This window comes from Mytilus trossulus, chromosome 2 (genome assembly GCF_036588685.1).
Source record: "Mytilus trossulus isolate FHL-02 chromosome 2, PNRI_Mtr1.1.1.hap1, whole genome shotgun sequence".
Classification (NCBI taxonomy): Eukaryota; Metazoa; Mollusca; class Bivalvia; order Mytilida; family Mytilidae; genus Mytilus; species Mytilus trossulus.
In genome coordinates this window covers 87,975,488-87,992,630 of record NC_086374.1, presented here as the reverse complement: position 1 = coordinate 87,992,630, position 17,143 = coordinate 87,975,488, and positions in this window count along the sequence as shown.

The window sequence follows — 17,143 nt, the reverse complement described above, 5'->3', positions numbered from 1 at the left end:
AGTTTTATTTTTTTTAAATAAAAATCTGTTTTAAGATATGTTATAGAATCAAAGAAACATTTTTCTTTATATATTTATACACAGTGCTTATTTTAAGATACAAAGAGCCAAAGTTATATACAATCTATTAGTATAATTATTATATATATATCTAGGTTATAAATATTGATAAATTATTTATATCATTTAGTAAATAACTTTGGCGAAAATCCTCTTAACAGTCATTAATTAGCATATAAGGGAAAGTAAATCCATTTTAGTTGTAATCATTTAAGGGGAAATAACCTCATTCTTTTGATCATGTAAGGGGAAGTAATTTATTTTTGATTCTGTTCTCTGTACTAACAGTACTACAGCACTATTGTTCAAGGTATTACATTTCAATTTTATAAGATATTATTAAAAGTGAATTTATTGTTGGTACCCAAAATTAGCTTACAATGCAAAAGTATTATCATTTTAAACAGTATAAGTGGATCTTTTGTGCTTCATTATGCTACATCCAAAGTTTTTAAATGTTTAGTAAAGTGAGGATGGCTTCAGGTCAGTTACACATTTAGGAAAAAATTATTAAACTCTTACGGCACCGATATTTACAGCAGCAGAAACTGTACCAAAACTTGTTAATCAGTATTATTGAGATTTTAAATATGCTTGAATTTTTATAGTACTTAATATTTATTTATTTACTATGAGTTTAAAATATATGTGTTAGTATTGAAAGTTTGTTTAAGTTCTGTAACAATCCTTTCTTATCCTTTCTGAAAAAAATAGGCAATTTATTATTTTTACAACTTGAGCCAATTTTTTTTTGTAGCCAAAAGGATAACTAAGGATTTTGCAAATAAAAAAAAGGCAAACACATTTTAAAATAATTGGTCTTCATAATAAATGTTTGTGTTTGTAATTCATATTAATCTTGGAATTTGCCAAATTTTACCAGCATTAGTGGTGCTGCTCTGTCACACAGTAGAACACTCCCAATACAATCATATTTGATCTAGTCATTTTTTTGCATTTCAGTATATTTATATAGATAGACCTATACAAAGTATGTCTAGCCAGATTTGTATTTCTGTGGGTTTTTGTTGTTGTTGGTTGTTGGTTGTATCTATATTTTGTATTAAGTATACATCAATTTTTATGCCACTGCAAAATATTTTTTTAAGTTGTATAGTGCTGTATCATGTTGTCGTCTGCATCGTCATGAGAAGACACATTCAGTTTCCAGACAATAACTTTAGTTTTAGTGAATGGATCTATATAAATTTTTACCAGAATGTTCAATACCACTAAAGGAAGGTTGGGATTTTTTTTAGGATTATGGTCTCAAATCATATTACCAATTCTAAGTTCTTCATCTACAATTATTTTGTATCAGGAACCTAATGTGTGTCAAATATTTTGTACCAATCCAAATTAAGACCTGTATCAAGCACGAATATTGTGTCTATTTTTGCCCTAACAGTTCAGTGTTGGACCGCTGCGGTCGTATCCAGCTGCGCTCAGCAAAGCAATTTATTTGTTGTAGCTAGGCACTTATGAAAATAAAAACATTTAATTATTGTTACCTGAAACAAGGTTTATTATTAAAATTGTCACCAAGGATTTACAAAAAAGTTTTAAAGACATGTATACTGCCTATACCTACATATAAAATAGTGCTATAAAAGAAATAGTAAATTATCTTTAAGATTGTTCTGGAATGTTTTTAATAAAATTGAGAATGGAATATAAGACATAGAATGTATGTTCCCCAGTGCATGTGCGCTAAATTATGATATTTGTCAATTATTGAACAGGGTAGTATTTATTAATGTCATACATTTCATTTAGGTGCTAGATCAATTATTAAAAAAAAGCACATTTTAAAGTCCTCATTTTGAAACAGTATTAAATTCATTTTGTATGTAAATGTTCATGTTTTGTCATTTATTTTATTTATAAAATTGTTTTTGCCAAAAATTGAGCAGATAACTCTCAAAGTTAATACTTCAATTATCTGAAGGCTTATATGTTTTGGATACATGTTGTACATGTATAAATTTATGTCAAGAATAAGTGTGGATTCTTACACAACAAAAGTATTGCATTTTTCTAATGAAATTCAGTGCATTTTATAAGAATTGTAAAGAAAGGGTTGTTTTTATGGATTTTATTCAATTTTAAACCCCATCTTTTGGACTATTCAGTAGTTGAGTATCGCTTTTAGGTTTTCAAATAAACTCTTCAAAATAATTCTTATTAATATTTTATGGTCTAAGAAGGTAAAATTGTTGTATGTGCTCTTGTTAAAGGCTTTTTTAGAACACTTGCTAGAACATTACATTTTCATTAAGAATGACAGGTTAAAACCAGTTAATTACTTTGATTGGTTAGAACTAGTTAATTACTATTATTAAAATATTGTAATACATAAAATACTGGTAGACTTGGCATCTAAGTTTACTGTTGTAATTTTGGAATTATGGACTAATTTTTTTGTCTTCAAAACATTTTGTAAAGAAATTGCTGATAGGAATGCACATTATGTAGTACTATGTTAACTTGTGTTCTAGTTTGAATTTAAAATTGCTCAATAAAAGATAATGTATATAAGTTTTGATTTATTAAGGAACATTAGTTTGAACCTTATTAAGTTGTAGGACAGAGGAATGTAAGTCAGTCATTGAAAAACAACTGTTTTTCACTTGTCTCATATTCAATCAAGTAGTAGTAGAAAATTTTGCTGGTTGTTGAGGGAAATTGGTTAACCAAGCTTCTAGTTCCATCAAGTTAAGTAGTTGTAAAGTTTATAGGTCTTTAAGGAGGCTCGAGGGTATAAAAATTTCAGAAAAAAATTAAACATTTGTTTTTCATTACAAATTTTATTTGTTACCTTTTGTAGTTGTTACTTTATCGTATGGTACAAAAATCATTCAACACAATCAATTCGTGTTGGCCACAGATGACTTTTAAAATGTATACATCATTGAAAAAGTTCCAAATTATCTCCCTTTGGTGGAAAAATGCCATTTTTTGGCTTTAAAATTTAATTATCTTTTTCAACTCATCGGTGACCAAATTTGTTAATACAATTTCCATATAAGCTGTACTTAAACTAAATTATTGTAAAATTTGAGCGATTTTTGTAATAAACTTCTTTTTTTATTTCGATATTAACTTTATTTTTCCTATTACTTCAACAGAGAAAAAAAACTTTTACAAAAATGTATACTTCTTTCGAAGGCAGATTGTGAGCGCAAATGAACGGTGACCCAACTTTTAAAAAAAAAATTTCCTTCAACTATAAGATAAAGTTTATTTGTAGAAAAATATAGAGAAATCCTATATAAATGATTTAGACCCGCGAACCCCCTTAAAGAAATATTTTTATGCCCCATATATCATATCCAGAAATCAACGCCACTTTGCTTATTTGAATATTATACTAAAGAAATCGGATACAGGTCACGGAAATTACTAAAAATGATAGGGGATTTTGAAAAAAATGCCTTTTTTAATTTTAATTTAAGTGATAGACAGGTTGCCGGGGCAGAAAATGAATATACACAACAATATACACCATTTAAACGAAACATTATGACTGTTGTTTCAAAAATACAGGTTCCTGAGCTATTTGATTGCAGTGTAAAATACAGGCTAAAATGGCTGAAACGTCAAATTTGCCAACTTCGTGTTGAAAATTGGCTTACAAAATCATTACAAAATTATGTTGCCGGGGTGGATTTTGAAACTTTAATTTCCAAAGAATAAGCAAGTCCAAACCTTGTATGTGTAGTCGTTGAACTCTAGGTTCTCACGTAAAATTAAAATGTCAATATTTCAAGAAGAATCAACTCACGAAAACACGAAAAAATCACTAAATTCACATTCATTGTTTTGATTTTGACCGCCTGACAACTTTACGGAATATCAAAGTGATTGTAAATAAGGACTCTGTGACGGGCAACTTATAATATCCGTGTTTTAAAGATTTTAATGATATCAAGCCTATCAAGCCAGTCCAGTTCAAACTACTATCACGTGGTACAATTCTCATATACATATTATGAATATTAATTAGCAAAACCACTACTCATTTCTGGCTATGTAAGCATTTTGTTGACTGGTCTGTGCATCTGTTGGATTGTTCGTTTATTCTTCGTCTGTCTGTCTGTACTGCTTAATGTTAAAGTTTTTGGTCAAGTTCGTTTTTGGTGAGTTGAGTCCAATCAACTTGAAACTTAGTACTCATGATCCCTATGATATGATCTTTCTAATTTCAATGCCAAATCAGAGTTTTGACCCCAATTTCACGGTCGACTGAACATAAAAAATGGTAGTACAAGTTGGCATCTGTGTGCTATGGACACATTCGTGTTTAATCCTAGCTTTGGTTTCAATCATAATGTGCTAGAGTTTTTAAGTCGTTGAAAGAAGAAACACAGGCCTTGGTTCCAATCAAAATATATTAGTTTCTAAATTGTCAAAGAAAAGTGGTTATCTGAGGCTTCAGTTGTAATAGGAAAGTTGGCTAACTAAGGCTTCATGTTCAACCAATATGTTGAAAGAAATGGTTAACTGAGGCTTCATGTTCAACCAATATGTTGAAGGAAAGTGGTTATCTGGGGCTTCATGTTCAACAAAATATGTTGAAGGAAAGTCGTTATCTTGGGCTTCATATTCAACAAATATGTTGAAGGAAAGTGGTTATCTGGCGCTCAACCAATATGTTGAAGGACAGTGGTTATCTGGGGCTTCCTGTTCAACCAATATGTTGAAGGAAAGTGGTTATCTGGCGCTTCATGTTCAACAAATATGTTGAAGGAAAGTGGTTCACCTGAGGCTTCATGTTCAACCAATATGTTGAAGGAAAGTGGTTATCTGGGGCTTCATGTTCAACAATATATGTTGAAGAAAAGTCGTTATCTAGGGCTCCATGTTCAACCAATATGTTGAAGGAAAGTGGTTATCTGGGGCTTCATGTTCAACAAATATGTTGAAGGAAAGTGGTTATCTTGGGCTTCCTGTTCAACCAATATGTTGGGGGAACTGGTTATCTGGGGCTTTATGTTCAACAAAATATGTTGAAGGAAAGTGTTTCACTGAGGCTTCATGTTCAACCAATATGTTGAAGGAAAGTGGTTATCTGGGGCTTCATGTTCAACTAATATGTTGAAGGAAAGTGGTTATCTGGCGCTTCATGTTCAACCAATATGTTGAAGGAAAGTGGTTATCTGGGGATTCATGTTCAACAAAATATGTTAAAAGAAAGTGGTTCACTGAGGCTTCATGTTCATCCAATATGTTGAAGGAAAGTGGTAAACTGAGGCTTCATGTTCAACCAATATGTTGAAGGAAAGTGGTTATCCGGGGCTTTATGTTCAACCAATATGTTGAAGGAAATTGGTTATCTGGCGCGTCATGTTCAACAAAATATGTTGAAGGAAAGTCGTTATCTGGCGCTTCATGTTCAACAAAATATGTTGCAGGAAAGTCGTTATCTGAGGCTTCATGTTCAACAAAATATGTTAAAAGAAAGTGGTTCACTGAGGCTTCATGTTCATCCAATATGTTGAAGGAAAGTGGTCAGCTGAGGGTTCATGTTCAACCAATATGTTGAAGGAAAGTGGTTAACTGAGGCTTCATGTTCAACAAAATATGTTGAAGGAAAGTGGTTCACTGCGGCTTTATGTTCAACCAATATGTTGAAGGAAAGTGGTTAACTGAGGCTTCATGTTCAACCAATATGTTGAAGGAAAGTGGTTATCTGGGGCTTCATGTTCAACAAAATATGTTGAAGGAAAGTGTTTCACTGAGGCTTCGTGTTCATCCAATATGTTGAAGGGAAGTGGTTAACTGAGGCTTCATGTTCAACCAATATGTTGAAGGAAATTGGTTATCTGGGGCTTCATGTTCATCCAATATGTTGAAGGAAAGTGGTTATCTGGCGCGTCATGTTCAACAAAATATGTTGAAGGAAAGTCGTTATCTGGCGCTTCATGTTCAACAAAATATGTTGAAGGAAAGTCGTTATCTGGGGCTTCATGTTCAACAAAATATGTTAAAAGAAAGTGGTTCACTGAGGCTTCATGTTCATCCAATATGTTGAAGGAAAGTGGTTATCTGGGGCTTCATGTTCATCCAATATGTTGAAGGAAAGTGGTTATCTGGCGCGTCATGTTCAACAAAATATGTTGAAGGAAAGTCGTTATCTGGCGCTTCATGTTCAACAAAATATGTTGAAGGAAAGTCGTTATCTGGGGCTTCATGTTCAACAAAATATGTTAAAAGAAAGTGGTTCACTGAGGCTTCATGTTCATCCAATATGTTGAAGGAAAGTGGTTATCTGGGGCTTCATGTTCATCCAATATGTTGAAGGAAAGTGGTTATCTGGCGCGTCATGTTCAACAAAATATGTTGAAGGAAAGTCGTTATCTGGCGCTTCATGTTCAACAAAATATGTTGAAGGAAAGTCGTTATCTGGGGCTTCATGTTCAACAAAATATGTTAAAAGAAAGTGGTTCACTGAGGCTTCATGTTCATCCAATATGTTGAAGGAAAGTGGTTATCTGGGGCTTCATGTTCAACAAAATATGTTGAAGGAAAGTGTTTCACTGAGGCTTCGTGTTCATCCAATATGTTGAAGGGAAGTGGTTAACTGAGGCTTCATGTTCAACTAATATGTTGAAGGAAAGTGGTTATCCGGGGCTTCATGTTCAACCAATATGTTGAAGGAAATTGGTTATCTGGGGCTTCATGTTCATCCAATATGTTGGGGGAACTGGTTATCTGGGGCTTTATGTTCAACAAAATATGTTGAAGGAAAGTCGTTATCTGGCGCTTCATGTTCAACAAAATATGTTGAAGGAAAGTCGTTATCTGGGGCTTCATGTTCAACAAAATATGTTAAAACAAAGTGGTTCACTGAGGCTTCATGTTCATCCAATATGTTGAAGGAAAGTGGTTCACTCACCAATATGTTGAAGGAAAGTGGTTAGCTGGGGGTTCATGTTCAACCAATATGTTGAAGGAAAGTGGTTTACTGAGGCTTCCGGTTTAACCAAGTTGTAGTAGGAAAATTGGTTAACTATAGGGCTTCCGGTTTAACCCAGATGTTGAAGGAAAAGCTGTTAACGAATGCTTCGGCTTCGAACAAGTTGTTGAAGGAAAGTGCTTAACTGAGGCTTTGGTTTAATCAAGATAATGAGGAAAAAGTGGTAAACGGAGGCTTCCGGTTCGACCAAGTTGTTGAAGGAAATTATGACTGATTAAGAGATAAATTAAAGTACACAACGCTATTCTAAGATGTCTTATATCTGTTTCTACAGACGCATTTGCTCTTTTTCCTGATCGAAGATATGCTCCTCCTCGTCATACATCGTTATATCGAATTCGTATTATATATCGAATTCGTATTGATTTTCAAATGGCAGTTTTATAATTAATTTCATATTTTTTTTTCGTTTACTGGAACTATTAATTTATTTGACCTGACAATTTGAATTACCAAACCGGTACAGATACTAAATTCAAAAAGTGTGATCTATATACAATATACTGCAAGTATATTGCATGGGGCAATTCTTTATTATAACTTTGGAGTTTTTGAAAATTTCACCGAACATCGCATTAATCATGTACTTATTAACAATATGATTAATATATATATAGTATTTGTCGAGCCTGCAACTTTTGTTGCAGAAAGCTCGACATAGGGAAAGTGATCCGGCTACGGCGGCGGCGGCGTTAGCTCACTTCTTAAAAGCTTTATATTTTAGAAGGTAGAAGACCTGGATGCTTCATACTTTGTATATAGATGCCTCATGTTACGAACTTTCCGTCAGTCACATGTCCAATGTCCTTTACCTCATTTTCATGGTTCAGTGACTACTTGAAAAAAAAGTTATATTTTATGTAATGTTAAATTCTTTCTTATTATTAGTAATTGGATAACTATTTTTTGTTATGTTGCAAGGTCCTTATGCCCTTCAGACAGTTTTCACAAGGTTAAGTTTTGGTGGTCAAGTCCATATCTCAGATACTATAAGCAGTAATCCTAGTATATTCGGTGTATGGAAGGACTGTAAGGTGTACATGTCCAACTGGCAGGTGTCATCTGACCATGACCTCATTTTCATGGTCGAGTGGTTATAGTTAAGTTTTTGTGTTTTGGTCTGTTTTTCTTATACTATATGCAATAGGTGTACCATATTTGGTGTATGGAATGATTTTTAGGTGTACATGTCTAGCTGACAGGTGTCATCTGACCGTGACCTCATCTTTATGGTTCAGTGGTCAAAGTTAAGTTTTTGAGTTTTGGTTTATTTTTCAAATACTTTATGCATTACGTCAACTATATTTGGTGTATGGAAATATTTTGTGACCTATATGTCTGTTACGCAGGTTTTATTTGACCTTGACCTCATTTTCACGTTCCATTGCTAAGTGTTAAGTGTTTGTGTTTTGGTCTGTTTTTTCTAAATTTATTAGCAATAAGTCAACTTTATTTGTGAATTGAAGAATTGTTAGCTGTACATGTCTGGTTGGCATGGTTCATCTGACCTTGACATCATTTTCATGGTTCATTGATTAATGTTTCGTTTTCTTGGTTAATGTTGAGTTTATGTGACAGTTGTAACAAAGCTTTATATTAAGGTCTATCAACATAATAACAATGATTAGTAAAGAAGGCGAGACATTTCAGGGTGTGCACTCTTGTTCTAAAGAAGTTGGCGAGTTGGTGATACGTGTACTTTACGAACACGTGTCAACTGGAACATGTCACTCACAATATCATGACAGGTATATCTTTTAGTAATGCCATCAAGTGTGTACTCACTTGAATGCTATTCGGGTATAAAACTCTATAAAATTCTTATACCAGCATCGTTTTATTCATTTAGGGGACGACCGTTTGATATCCAGGGGGGGGGGGGGGGGGGCGGGGCAGGAGGATTTTGAAAATAAATAACTCAGCAGGTCTAATCGAAAGTATGAGATGGCACCAGTTTCTTCATAAGTTCATCTTTTTTCCCCAAAAAAAATCGTGAAACACTTCCAAATTTTTTTAAAAATAAAAGTATAAATATTATTTAAATATACTTGACATGTCTGAAAATTGGTTTCATTTAACTTGAGGTATATTGTCTCAGGAAACCTTACCTCACTTTTATTTTAACAGGGCCGTAACTACAATAAGGCAAATGCCTTTTGTAGGAAATTTCAAAACCAAACGCTTGTCTCCATATCGATCAAATTATGTTCGGCTATTGGTACTTTACGGAACGGAACGGAACGGAACGGAATTTCATTTAAGGTATCCCGAAAGGGGGCATTTATCAAAATTTCGAAAAATCTTAAAAACAAAACAAGCTTTAAAATTTCTGTGTTTTACGGTTTTCCATATACAAATAACACAAATGTATACTTAATCTCATCTTCACAGATGAAATGTGTAATAATGTATAACATCGGGAAATATTCTGTAGATGAATATGTCGGATTGTCCTGATAAATTATCATGAAATTAACGCATTTGCAAGTCATGCATTATGATATCTAGACTGACCCCACGTCGTCCTTTCCGACGATGATTAGAAACATTGGTTCTGATTTTAACTTTTAAAATTTATTATTCCGTTCCGTTCCGCAAAGTACCAATTGCTCTGAGGAATTGGTATTTAACGGAATCAACGGAAACAGACATCTTTAATGTAATTAAAGCAGTATGATAAAAAAAATTGTCTGACACCTCTTTTTGCATGAGTGGTATGTGTTTTAGATAGCATTTTCGACTTGATCAATAATAAAAAAATTAACACAAAGGCAGATTACACAAAAAGTCTTTCTCCTTCCATCGGTAATTATATTTTAAAAAAGAGGCCTTCAACAGCCCGTTCCGACGATGATTAGAGACAGTGATCAAGTTGAATCTGATGTAAACTTTTTAATTTATTATTCCGTTCCGTTCCGTTCCGCAAAGTACCAATTGCTCTGAGGAATTGATATTTAACGGAATCGAACAGAAACAGACATCTATAATGTAATAAAAGCAGTATGATAAAAAAAAAATGTGTCTGACACCCCTTTTTGCACGAGAAATAAGTGTTTTAGATAGCATTCCCGACCTGATAAATAATTAAGAATTTAAAACAAAGGCAGCTTAAACAAAAAGTCTTTCTCCTTCCATCGGTAATTATATTTTTTAAAAGAGGCCTTCCACCTCTCGTTCCGACGATGATTAGAAACAGTAATCAAGTTGAATCTGATTTAAACTTTTTAATTTATTATTCCGTTCCGCAAAGTACCAATTGCTCTGAGGAATTGGTATTTAACGGAATCGAACGGAAACAGACATTTATAATGTAATAAAAGCAGTATGATAAAAAAAAATGTGTCCGACACCCCTTTTTGCAAAAGAAATAAGTGTTTTAGATAGCATTCCCGACCTGATAAATAATTAAGAATTTAAAACAAAGGCAGCTTAGACAAAAAGTCTTTCTCCTTCCATCGGTAATTATATTTAAACTTTTTAATTTATTATTCCGTTCCGTTCCGTTCCGCAAAGTACCAATTGCTCTGAGGAATTGGTATTTAACGGAATCGAACGGAAACAGACATTTATAATGTAATAAAAGCAGTATGATAAAAAAAAAATGTGTCTGACACCCCTTTTTGCAGAAGAAATAAGTGTTTTAGATAGCATTCCCGACCAGATAAATAATTAAGAATTTAACACAAAGGCCGGATAGACAAAAAGTCTTACTTCTTCCATTGGTAATTATATTTTTTAAAAGAGACCTTCCACCGCTTGTTCCGACGATGATTAGAAACAGTAATCAAGTTGAATCTGATTTAAACTTTTTAATTTATTATTCCGTTCATTTCCGTTCCGCAAAGTACCAATTGCTCTGAGGAATTGGTATTTAACGGAATCGAACGGAAACAGACATTTATAATGTAATAAAAGCAGTATGATAAAAAAAAATGTGTCCGACACCCCTTTTTGCAAAAGAAATAAGTGTTTTAGATAGCATTCCCGACCTGAAAAATAATTAAGAATTTAAAACAAAGGCAGCTTAGACAAAAAGTCTTTCTCCTTCCATCGGTAATTATATTTTTTAAAAGAGGCCTTCCACCTCTCGTTCCGACGATGATTAGAAACAGTAATCAAGTTGAATCTGATTTAAACTTTTTAATTTATTATTCCGTTCCGTTCCGTTCCGCAAAGTACCAATTGCTCTGAGGAATTGGTATTTAACGGAATCGAACGGAAACAGACATTTATAATGTAATAAAAGCAGTATGATAAAAAAAATGTGTCTGACACCCCTTTTTGCAGAAGAAATAAGTGTTTTAGATAGCATTCCCGACCAGATAAATAATTAAGAATTTAACACAAAGGCCGGATAGACAAAAAGTCTTACTTCTTCCATTGGTAATTATATTTTTTAAAAGAGACCTTCCACCGCTCGTTCCGACGATGATTAGAAACAGTAATCAAGTTGAATCTGATTTAAACTGTTTAATTTATTATTCCGTTCCGCAAAGTACCAATTGCTCTGAGGAATTGGTATTTAACGGAATAGAACGGAAACAGACATTTATAATGTAATAAAAGCAGTATGATAAAAAAAAATGTGTCTGACACCCCTTTTTGCAAAAGAAATAAGTGTTTTAGATAGCATTCCCGACCAGATAAATAATTAAGAATTTAACACTAAGGCAGGTTACACAAAAAGTCTTACTTCTTCCATTGGTAATTATATTTTTTAAAAGAGGCCTTCCATCTCTCGTTCCGACGAGGATTAGAAACAGTGATCAAGTTGAATCTGATTTAAACTTTTTAATTTATTTTTCCGTTCCGTTCCGTTCCGCCAAGTACCAATTGCGCTGAGGAAATGGTATTTAACGGAATCGAACGGAAACAGACATCTATAATGTAATACAAGCAGTATGACAAAAACAAGTCAGACCCTTCTTTTTTGAATGAGTGGTACGTGTTTTAGATAGCATTTCGACTTGATCAATATTTAAATAAACAGCTGCGCCATGAGCGCATGATACGCCCGTCGTCTTGTGAAAAAACATAAATTTTTTTTAATAACACAGGGTTGTACAGGATTTCATGCTTAGTATATCCCGACTCATTCCTTATTCCCGCTCAATAGGAAGAGTGTACAAGATGTATTTGGAAACCCGACGCAACATTAGCCTGTTAAGTTTTAAGCAATGGAGATACAGCGCAACATGTGAAAAAAACCTCTTTTTTACAAAAAACTCAATAACTCGAAAATATAAAAATGAATCATCACCAAAAAGTATACAGATCTTTAGATTAATATAACAAAGAAGTGTGTAAAGTTTTAAGCAATAATCATAAATCGTTTTTGAGATATGGTGCGACATGTAAACCCCCCCCTTTTTTTTTATTACAAAATACTCAATAACTCAAAAATGAAATTTTGAATCATCACCAAAACGTATACAGATCTTAAGATTAATATAACAAAGACATGTGTAAAGTTTGAAGTAATAATCATAAATCGTTTTTGAGATATGGTGCGACATGTAAAAAAAAACCTACCCCTTTTTTACAAAATACTCAATAACTAAAAAATTAAATTTTGAATCATCACCAAAAAGTAAAAAGATTTTAAGATTAATATAACTAAGAAGTATTTAAAGTTTTAAGCCATAATCGAAAATCGTTTTTGAGATACGGTGCGACATGTGAAAAAAAACACACCCCTGTTTTAGTTACAAAGTGCCGTTACTCAAAAAGCTGTAATCTTATTTTCACAAAAAAGTATACAGATCATTTGACCATCATAAGAAACAACTATGTTAAGTTTCATGAAATTTGGATAAGTCGTTCTCAAGTTACGGTGCGACATGTTTACACCGGACAGACGGACAGACGGACGGACGGTACGACGGACGAACGGACGGACGGACACTGGACATTTGTATACCATAAGACGTCCCGTCAAAATTGACGAACGTATAAAAAATAACACAAAGACAGGTTAGACAAAAGGTCTTTCTACTTCCATTGGTAATTATAAATTAAAAAAGGGGCCTTCCGAAGATGATTAGAAACAGTGATCAAAACTTGACAGACAAAAGATTGACGTGCGAGTTTAACACAATGTAATTAAAAAATTGACACTGTCATAGTTTATGGTCCATCAATGCCCATGCTACGTCAATTTTTAAAGACCCAAATGTTGCTAAACACCTATCCGACCTCCATGATAAATATGTTGTTGTCCCCGCAGACAAAGCCCCAAATAACATCGTTTTTGTCTGTAAAAGTCATTACATTAATTGCTTGATAAACGAATTAGGTATAGACAATTCACTTGGAAACTCAACATATACCCTCACGACACTTACCAAAGAGGAAATCCTGGATAATCATAGGTCTGTTCTTTGTTCCTTTGGTATTTCAACCAAAGATGAAGAACTGGATCTTCCATCACTGTATTGGATACCTAAACTACATAAGTGTCCTTACAAACAGCGGTATATTGCTGGGTCTTCCAAGTGCTCCACAAAACCTCTTTCTAAATTATTAACATCCATTTTATCAGCAATCAAAGACGGGCTTCAAAGTTATTGTGAAACTGCCTATTCTAGAGGTGGCGTGAATCAGATGTGGATACTTAAAAATTCCAAAGATCTTTTAGAGTACATACAATCTAACTCTCTTTCATCTTGTAACAGTATTAACACATTTGACTTCTCTACTCTTTACACAAGTGTTCCACATTCCAAACTTAAAGACAAATTAAAAGAGTTGGTATTACTTTGCTTCATAAAAAAGAATGGCCAACGTAGATACAAGTATCTTGTCTTAGGGAGGGATAAATCCTACTTTGTAAAGAATCACTCTGATTCAAACAAAAAATTCTCTGAAACCGATATTATCAAGATGCTTGATTTCTTGATTGACAACATATTTGTTGCGTTCGGAGGACGTGTTTTTCAACAGACTGTCGGCATCCCAATGGGAACAAACTGTGCCCCTCTACTTGCTGACTTGTTTCTTTATTATTATGAGGCTGACTTCATGCAGGAACTTCTTAGGAAGAAAGATAAGAAGTTAGCAATATCCTTTAACTCTACTTTCCGCTATATAGATGACGTTCTTTCACTAAACAATTCAAAATTTGGTGACTATGTGGAACGCATCTATCCCATCGAATTGGAGATAAAGGATACTACAGATACAGTTAAGTCAGCTTCATATCTTGAATTACATCTAGAAATTGACAATGAGGGTCGGTTGAAGACAAAACTTTACGACAAAAGAGATGATTTCAGCTTTCCAGTTGTGAACTTTCCATTTCTAAGTAGCAACATTCTAGCAGCACCTGCATACGGGGTATATATCTCTCAATTGATACGATATTCCCGTGCTTGCATTTCCTATCATGATTTTCTTGATAGAGGGTTACTGCTCACAAGGAAGCTATTAAATCAAGAGTTCCAAATGGTGAAGTTGAAATCATCCCTTCGTAAATTTTACGGACGCCATCACGAGTTGGTTGACCGTTATGGAATAACCATTTCACAAATGATTTCGGATATGTTCCTCACGTCGTAACTACAATCCCCTTCCCTTTCATGAATTTGACCTACCGAATTAGACTATTTACCGGATTTGTAATCACATAAGCAACACGACGGGTGCCGCATGTGGAGCAGGATCTGCTTACCCTTCCGGAGCACCTGAGATCACCCCTAGTTTTTGGTGGGGTTCGTGTTGTTTATTCTTTAGTTTTCTATGTTGTGTCATGTATACTATTGTTTTTCTGTTTGTCTTTTTCATTTTTAGCCATGGCGTTGTCAGTTTGTTTTAGATTTATGAGTTTGACTGTCCCTTTGATATCTTTCGTCCCTCTTTAAGTACACTTGTATTTCTACATCAAAAGCTAATGTCATTCGCACTGTATATTGTCAAAGTTGCGGACTTCTAATATAATAAAAGGTTGATTTTTATATTTTCATTTGTAACCACTGTAATGACGCCGGGTATAATTGACGATAGCTTTGTTTTTATTCAAGACATTTTTTTTAAATTTTTTTTTAACTGAAATACACATGCATGATATTCATTAGCACAATTTAAAACTTACATTCAAATGAATTCCAAGAGGATCAACATTACTTTAGACATACAAATGTAGCAACTCATTCTGAACTTTAATAATTAACGACAACTTTTCTTTGCCCATTTCATCATTTTTTTTCCCGAAAATTTTAAAATATAATAAGGAATGGATGGATTTTGGGTAACCTGCATTTGTGTTAAATTATTTATTAATGATCAGGTCGAGAATGCTATCTAAAACAATTACCACTCATTCAAAAAAAAGAAGTGTCAGCCTTTTTTTTATCATACTGATTTTATTACATTTGTAGATGTCTGTTTCCGTTCGATTCCGTTAAATACCAATTCCTCAGACCAATTGGTACTTTGCGGAACGTGCAATGTGAAAAATGCAGGCATGGCTTTTTATCAGGAATTTAATGTATAAAAAGTCATCAAAATCGGACTTGAAATAAAAAACAAATATATTTTTTCAGGCCCCCCCCCCATAGGCCCCCTTAATCTCGGGTCCCATAAGAGCAATATAAATCCGTAGGCAGTCTACAAATAGAAAATTTATAAGGAATATAAAGAACAGGTTTTTATTACATTATAGATGTCTGTTTCCGTTCGATTCCGTTAAATACCAATTCCTCAGAGCAATTGGTACTTTGCGGAACGGAACGGAACGGAATAATAAATTAAAAAGTTTAAATCAGATTCAACTTGATTACTGTTTCTAATCATCGTCGGAACGAGAGGTGGAAGGCCTCTTTTAAAAAATATAATTACCAATGGAAGAAGTAAGACTTTTTGTCTAAGCTGCCTTTGTGTTAAATTCTTAATTATTTATCAGGTCGGGAATGCTATCTAAAACACTTATTTCTCGTGCAAAAAGGGGTACCAGACACATTTTTTTTTATCATACTGCTTTTATTACATTATAGATGTCTGTTTCTGTTCGATTCCGTTAAATACCAATTCCTCAGAGCAATTGGTACTTTGCGGAACGGAACGGAACGGAATAATAAATTAAAAAGTTTAAATCAGATTCAACTTGATCACTGTCTCTAATCATCGTCGGAACGGGCTGTTGAAGGCCTCTTTTTTAAAATATAATTACCGATGGAAGGAGAAAGACTTTTTGTGTAACCTGCCTTTGTGTTAAATTTTTTATTATTGATCAAGTCGAAAATGCTATCTAAAACACATACCACTCATGCAAAAAGAGGTGTCAGACAATTTTTTTTTTATCATACTGCTTTAATTACATTAAAGATGTCTGTTTCCGTTGATTCCGTTAAATACCAATTCCTCAGAGCAATTGGTACTTTGCGGAACGGAACGGAATAATAAATTTCAAAAGTTAAAATCAGAACCAATGTTTCTAATCATCGTCGAAAAGGACGACGTGAGGTCAGTCTAGATATCATAATGCATGACTTGCAAATGCGTTAATTTCATGATAATTTATCAGGACAATCCGACATATTCATCTACAGAATATTTCCCGATGTTATACATTATTACACATGTCACCTGTGAAGATGAGATTAAGTATACATTTGTGTTATTTGTATATGGAAAACCGTAAAACACAGAAATTTTAAAGTTTGTTTTGTTTTAAAGATTTTTCGAAATTTTGATAAATGCCCCCTTTGGATACCTTAAATGAAATTCCGTTCCGTTCCGTTCCGTTCCGTAAAGTACCAATAGCCATTATGTTCAAGGCGAGTGCCTTGCAACAAGTAAATTCTGTTTTCCCTCAGACGTAGCCCTGATTTTTCGGAATCAATGTTTCTTATTTATTTGTCTTGTGTTCATTGATTGCCCTTCTGTATTCTGTTAGTGTTGCATTCCTTTTGTAATCTAGTATTTTTTTTATTAACTTGAAAATGAGTTTAAAAAAAACAGCAGCCACAGACTTAACTATGTAAATTCCATTTTTACTTTATCTGACATGCACATTGGTCTTTGAATGTTGTCCCTAGAAACTTAAGTCTTATACTGAATTTATACATTTTGCTTTGAGACCAAAATATTGTAAAAAAATTATTAAAA